Here is a 6,801-nt window from a genome sequence, read left to right on the forward strand (position 1 = left end):
TTTGTACAAAAGTTTAGACTTAGAGGTTAAGGATAGTTGAGTGTTTGAGCTTGCAGGATTAGTGGTTTGAGTTTGTGAGATTTGGATTGATAGGACATTTTTCATGGTTCTTTTACCATATTCCCTCTTCTTCTTTCTCCATTCATCTCCCCTTTTCTTATCATCCCTTTTCTTCTCTTCTAATTTGCTGCCAGTTACTTTGGTAGATTGACTTGGATTTGTGCCAGAAGGTTTTTTCTCATCATTTTTCAGCTGTTTTGAAGTTCTTCCTCTTTAGATCAGTTTCCAATATCATAATTAGTCTTGTATAGGCCACCCCTTGCTTGGATGTAGATAGGCTTCACAAAATCATCTATCTGAGCTTTCTTGAGTTCTTTGAGCAATTTGGTTTCCTTTGGAATTAATGGATTAACTCTGTCAATTATTACAACTAGCTCAGATGCTCTCATACTTTGAAGATTTGAGAGAGATGCCTGTAGACATTTTCCCAAACCACTGTCATTGACAGTGGTTACTATTCTCTTCTCCAAACAGTTGTCAACCTTCACTATTACCACTCTTAAGATATTGATGTTGTTAGCCAGAGAGGCTCTTGGAACCGCTAGTACTTCATTAAATTCCTAATCTTCACAGGGTCCTAGTGCAGCTTTCTGGAGCATGTCTGTACTAGAATCTTGAGAGAGTTTTAATTACATAGTACTATGACTAGAGTGGGTAGTAGATTTTCCAGCCTCTTTAGATTATGAAGATTTACCAGCTTCCTTGAACTGTTGATTCCTAGATTCAATCTCCCCCTTCATCTTGTTGGCAGGAAGCAGGAAAGCTGATAGGGGAACATTCAAGGCACTCATGATAGCTGTAAAAGATGTTGAATTCTACATTTTAATGTGTTTGTGGGAGTCTACTAGGGTCCTGATATTATTCTATTAACTTTGCACTAGAGACGTTAGAGTATGGACATGAGATGTGAGTGAGTCATTTGAGGCTTGGAGAGTTAAAACTTGCTATTGTAGAGATTGAATCTGGTGATTTGTTGATGTAGACAATGGTTGTTGAGATCGTGTAGAGACAGAAGTACCAAATAAATCCTGAACTGATTTCTTGATGCCTTCCATTAAGAGAGCTGATGGTTCATATCTACCTTGATGCAGTTGATCATGTTTGACCCTTGTGTCATTGTTACTGGTGATATGATTCTGGACAACTTCATGTAGAGCCACAAAGGACTATTTAAGATTCTTGATGCTTTCCTCCATGCTAGTCATATCAACATTCCCATTTGATAAATAAATCTCTGGAATTTGTTTTTGATCTCTAAATGAGTTGGCACAAGGTCATCAAACTTGTGTTTTACCAACCTTCTTATCTTATCTTGATAACTGTCCAGAGTCTGCTGGAGTGCTGTACTTATGAGATGAAAAGCCTTGAGTTGAGCTTTGTAGACTTCTGTCACAACATCATAGACTTTATGTGGACTGAGAGCCTTGGAATTGCTTCCAATATTGTGATATATCCTTTTTAAAAAATTTCCAAGACCTCATCCATGCTCAAGCTAAAGTCCTTGTCTAACCAAGTATCTACATTGCCATCTTGTTCAGCTTCACTGATAATTTTCTGTTGTTGGTCTTCAATATCTGTTTTGTAAGATAACAAGATTGCTTGAAAGTCCTGATTATACATGTCTATTGTAAGATACTGTTGTGTGATATTGGCAAGTCCAGAGAGTTTATCTACCAGAAGGTCATTCATGATGATTGGTTGAGCCTGCGCATGCTGACCCACTAGGAGATTAGGTTTGAGGGTTGTTTAGAAGGGTTGGATGTAGATGGTAGGTCTGTGTGAGTTGAGGTAGATGGTTGGGGTTCTGGAACATTACTTGTGACAGATGTCACAGTTTGACTCACAGTAGAAATTATAGTTGTTGTTGACCAACAATGAGAACCTCCAATTGAATTGAAGGGGATTTAACAAGATTATTTTCATGTAACATGGCCTCAAACCCTTGCTCTTCTGGCAAAGAGCTGGCACTTGAATGTGCTAGACTTGCCTCCCCGATAACAGGCTCATTGGCAATTGGACTTTTAGCTTCAATTGTTAAGACAATCTCAGCTAGGGTTTTGAGGGGAGTTGTTCCTTCATGAGGAACCTTCAATTGAATTGAGAGAATTTAGATAGCTCCCCCTTAGGAGTACTACCCTCAAACCTATCAATTTGTGAAGATTGTTTAGCACATGAAGGTGCTTTGGTAACATCCAGAGACTCTTCAATTGAGTTTCCAATTCCTTCATCTCCATTTGTGCCATTCTGTACAGTTCCTTCGACATAAAATTAGTTCCAGGTGCCCAATCGATAGATAATTCTATCTCTGTTTTGGGGTAGTCCTAGTAATTCATCTGGAAATACATTAAAAAACTCATCAACCAAGGGGATCTCTTCAATCCTATGTGTTTATTTTTTGACATCTACCATATGCACTAAATATGCTTTTAATCCTTGCCTTAACATCGTCTGATCTTTAACATTCATCAAAAACTTTTATGTTTGCTGCCGTCCTTAAAATATAACTTTATTCTGATCCGTAGATCTTAACTTAATTCTTTTATTTAAACATTTAATTTGAACATCGTGATATGTTATCCAATCCATTCCTAAGATTATATCAAATCATCTAAACTTGAAAGGTATCAAGTTTGCAGAGAGATGACAACCTTTTATCCCAACATCACTGTAAGGAAGAACTTGACTAAAAGAAACTTTACACTGATTTTGTACTTCTATAACTAATACTCTCTTTAAGGATGGAATCTCACATTACAACTTATTCACAAACTCTTTGGAAATAAAAGACTTGATAGCTCTAGTTAATTACAATCAAAACATTAATATTTATTGAATTCACTAGGCGAGTATCTCCTATCTTTTCTGTAATTTGAACTATATCCTTCATAGTTATATTGATGGTCATTATCTTCAGTTATAATTATGGAGGGGTCGCTAAAGTAGGCTCCCTTCCTTGTCCTGGCCTTCCAAATAATCTTCATTTTTCATCTTTACACATTTATTTCTCCACTTTACACACAACTGCTTACTAGACATTTACAGTATAGGATTTAACTCCAATATAGTTACTTTATTACGACTTCAAAACTTCATCCCCTATTCAAATCTCTTTGATCTCTTCCGGTTATAGTCCACTTACTCGGAAGAGAATTTTGCAGGCCCAACAAACTCTTCTCTCATTCACCCATGCTCATATCCTTCATCTTGATTTGAAAATTTTAATTCCATCTGATTTGTATGTATCTAGGAAGATGCTTTCTCCCCATATGAGCTCACGTGATCTCTTCACTACAAGAAAAAATTCCATAGACATCGGTTTTTGGCCGATGTCTATGATGTTTAGCAACCGATGTTGATGTCGGTGATGTCTATTCTAGATATCGGCCATAACCCGATGTCTTTACTGGCTTAGACAACGTTTCTGGCAAAAAAGCTGATGTCCATGCATTGTGTTTTTATAAAAAATGTTAGAAATAAATAATTTAATAAATAAATTGCACCTATTATAACGGATTAAACATATAATGAGTTATGTTTTTTTCCACATAGACATCGGATATTTTCATTTAGGTGATGTAAAATCAGATATTAAACATCGATTTCTTTAGTAAAAGGTGATGTCTATGTCTACATTTAGACATCAGTTTTATCCCAAATAAAATGATGTCTATATTTCTTTTAGACTTGAAAATATCAGTCTTTGACATCAGTTTTTTAGCAAAAAGTGATTTACATTTATTTTTTTTGACATCAGTTTTTTCATTAAAAGTGATGAACAATTGCTTTTTAGACATCAGTTTTTATTCATTAAAAGTGATGTACAATTATTTTTTTGACATCAATATTTATTTATTAAAAGTAATGTATAACAAGTTTATAGACAAAGTCATCATGTCTTTCATGCTCAGCAAAGTTACACTTCAACATAAGTTCTTTATACCGGAAAACCTCAAAACAACTAAAAGTCAAGACAGGCGGTAACAAAAACCAAGTCTGCAAAATTTCATGGCCTTCCTAAACACCTACCATATTATCAATTGTATTATTTTTGTAGTCCATCTTTCCAGCGTATAATTTTATCTGCAAAGTTTGGTAGATGGGTATATTTTATACAACAACATTTGTAAGAGGCCCGAACTCAGTTTTTCCAACTATAGTTTTTGGATCGTTCAACTTCTTCATCTTCTACGCTATCACCAATTGTAGTAGAAGTCCTTCTGGTGGTATTAATCAGTCGTAGTGGACCCTCATGAGAAGTAGACTTGGAACGAGTTTGGGTTGATGATTCAGCATATCTAGAGATTCATAAAGCTGATCCTAGAGTAAGTGCCGAATCTGCTGATTTGCTTGTTGGGGATCGACGATCATGAAGTCGGTATTTCTGAAATAAATGGAAACCATTTTAGCATTTCACAACCATTGTAAGGATAGTATAAGAACTGCTCTGTTGGACCAAACTTTTCAAACTGGAATCTTACTAGCGCTTCAGATGCATCAGGGCCTAAAGAACCCAACCACAGTCGTCTTGAAGCTAAAAAGATATCCATTGCCGCTAGATCTCCATCAGAGGACCAACTCACCTGACTTGCAGAGGGTGATAGCACTGGCATATGATGTTGAGGAGAGTCGAAAGACAATTGTAAATGGCCAATAGAAGACAAATCTAAGTTTCAATATTGTAGCAAAAGTTTTCACTACTACAAAACAACTTGTACCTTCAAATGAATTACTCCTCATGTCAAATGATTTTATATTGTAATTTACAAAAGTATTTATAGCTCTTGACTTCTTTCTCCTAGTAAGCAATTTATGAATTTTAGGAAAATATTGGCTTGTTTTTCCAATATTATAGCTCATTATAGTTTTTAAGAAGACTTATCATTCAAAGCTGATTTAGATAATTCTGAGTAAACAGATCCAGAAAAACATCGACCGAAGCACATTGTTATTACTTCAATGAGGAACTCAAATAGAACTAGGGGATAGGCTGAGGGTAAGGGAAGTAGACCTGAAATAGACGAACAACATGTGGATGCTTTATCGACTTCATTGTTGCCACTTCCCTCTTTATCTGCAAAATGGGTAGATCATATGTAAGAACTTCTGCATGTGAGGAAGTTTGTAAATTGAATAACTAAATTCTTTAATAAAACAAATAAGCCACTAAACTTTTTCTACCCAAATTATGAGAAGAACTAAACTAAGCTTGATCATATGTAATATATTTGCAATCAAACATGACTTGTAAAAATAAGGAGAGTTAGAAAAGGTTTTTCAAATATGATAGCGGATTGAGTTATGCAGCTACTAACTTTGAAATTGAATTTAGGCTATTTTCTAAGAGGTAAGGTAGTCAAATAAGATGCTATTACAAGTCTTCTGATGTTTGAACTCAGTCAAATAACAATCATAGTCTAAAGGATTTAGTTCTTTAGTTAGGAGTAGATAAGTTCTATTTTAATTTATTCCAGGATATATTCCTACATTTACTTGATTCAATTCACAAGCTGCTATATATATTTAGTTCATTTGATATTATAAAACTATTCTAGTTCTCCCAGTTTAGTGTTTTTTCTCTCTGTACTCTCCCTGCGTACTAACTTTATTCTTTTAATATAATTCTATTAATGGTTGGAAAAATATTATACCTTGTGGATGTGCAGAGCTTCTCGCAATGATTTTTCATTCGCCCAATGACCAAAGTAGCTATAACCATTTTCCTATAGAGAACAATAAATATATAAGCAAACTTAGCAAAGTTCAGAATAATATGCAGATATGTCCTTGTTTTATAATAATGGGTACTCTTTTGTAGTCTTATTCAAAGTAAATAATACAGTTCTATTCATAAAAAAATATTGCAAATGTGTAAAGACGCTTGTGAACCAACAAGGGTTTTACTAATATGAACTTTAATGTATTCACTTTTGTGCTTAATGAAATGGTATTTGATATAATTATATGTCATTAGCTCACCCTACACCCTGTATTTATGTATTTTATTGACCGAATGACATTTGTCCGGTTCTTTTCTGATGAGCTTCCATCCTTATATAGTGCTGTAGTATCTTCAAGACATATGGGTTCTAATATATGCATCTGGAATATGCTCTCAAGACACTATGACACACAAAGATTTAGTTGTATGTGTGTTAGTATCTATATTGTAAATTGTTATATATTTCTTGGATAAGGATGCTTCTGGCTAACCTTGTCTATTTCTTGTACACTATCAACACACAGTATGCTAGGATTCTCGTTTTTATAGTCACCATGGCAATTTATTTCCGCTGCCTACGTACAAAATATAAAAATAATTAATAATACTACCAGCAAACAGTACTCAACATGATGTATATTTTTCTCGCAAACTAAATTTTAAGCTCACCTTAAAGAGTTCGTTGGAGAGAAGCGCGAACTGATGAGCATATGGAATCCTTGAATTGAAGTCTATACTTCTATATGTCAAAGGGTTGTTAAGAATATACCCCTACACTCAATTCGAAGATACGGAGCAACTGAAATTTGTAAGAAAAAAAATTAAAAATGTCAAGATGACTAATAAGCTGATTGCTAGTATAGTAGAATGACACTCTGCGCACTTCAAGTTTATGAAAGGTATCTTGTACATACTTTGATATTGATTATAGGCTCGTTGCCAAGTTCGTTGCCTGAAAAAAGTTCAAAACTGCCGAAGATTAGGCATGAGCAAATATATTTATGCAAAACCTTGATAAACAA

Source organism: Apium graveolens, chromosome 3, assembly GCF_009905375.1.
Source record: "Apium graveolens cultivar Ventura chromosome 3, ASM990537v1, whole genome shotgun sequence".
NCBI lineage: Eukaryota > Viridiplantae > Streptophyta > Magnoliopsida > Apiales > Apiaceae > Apium > Apium graveolens.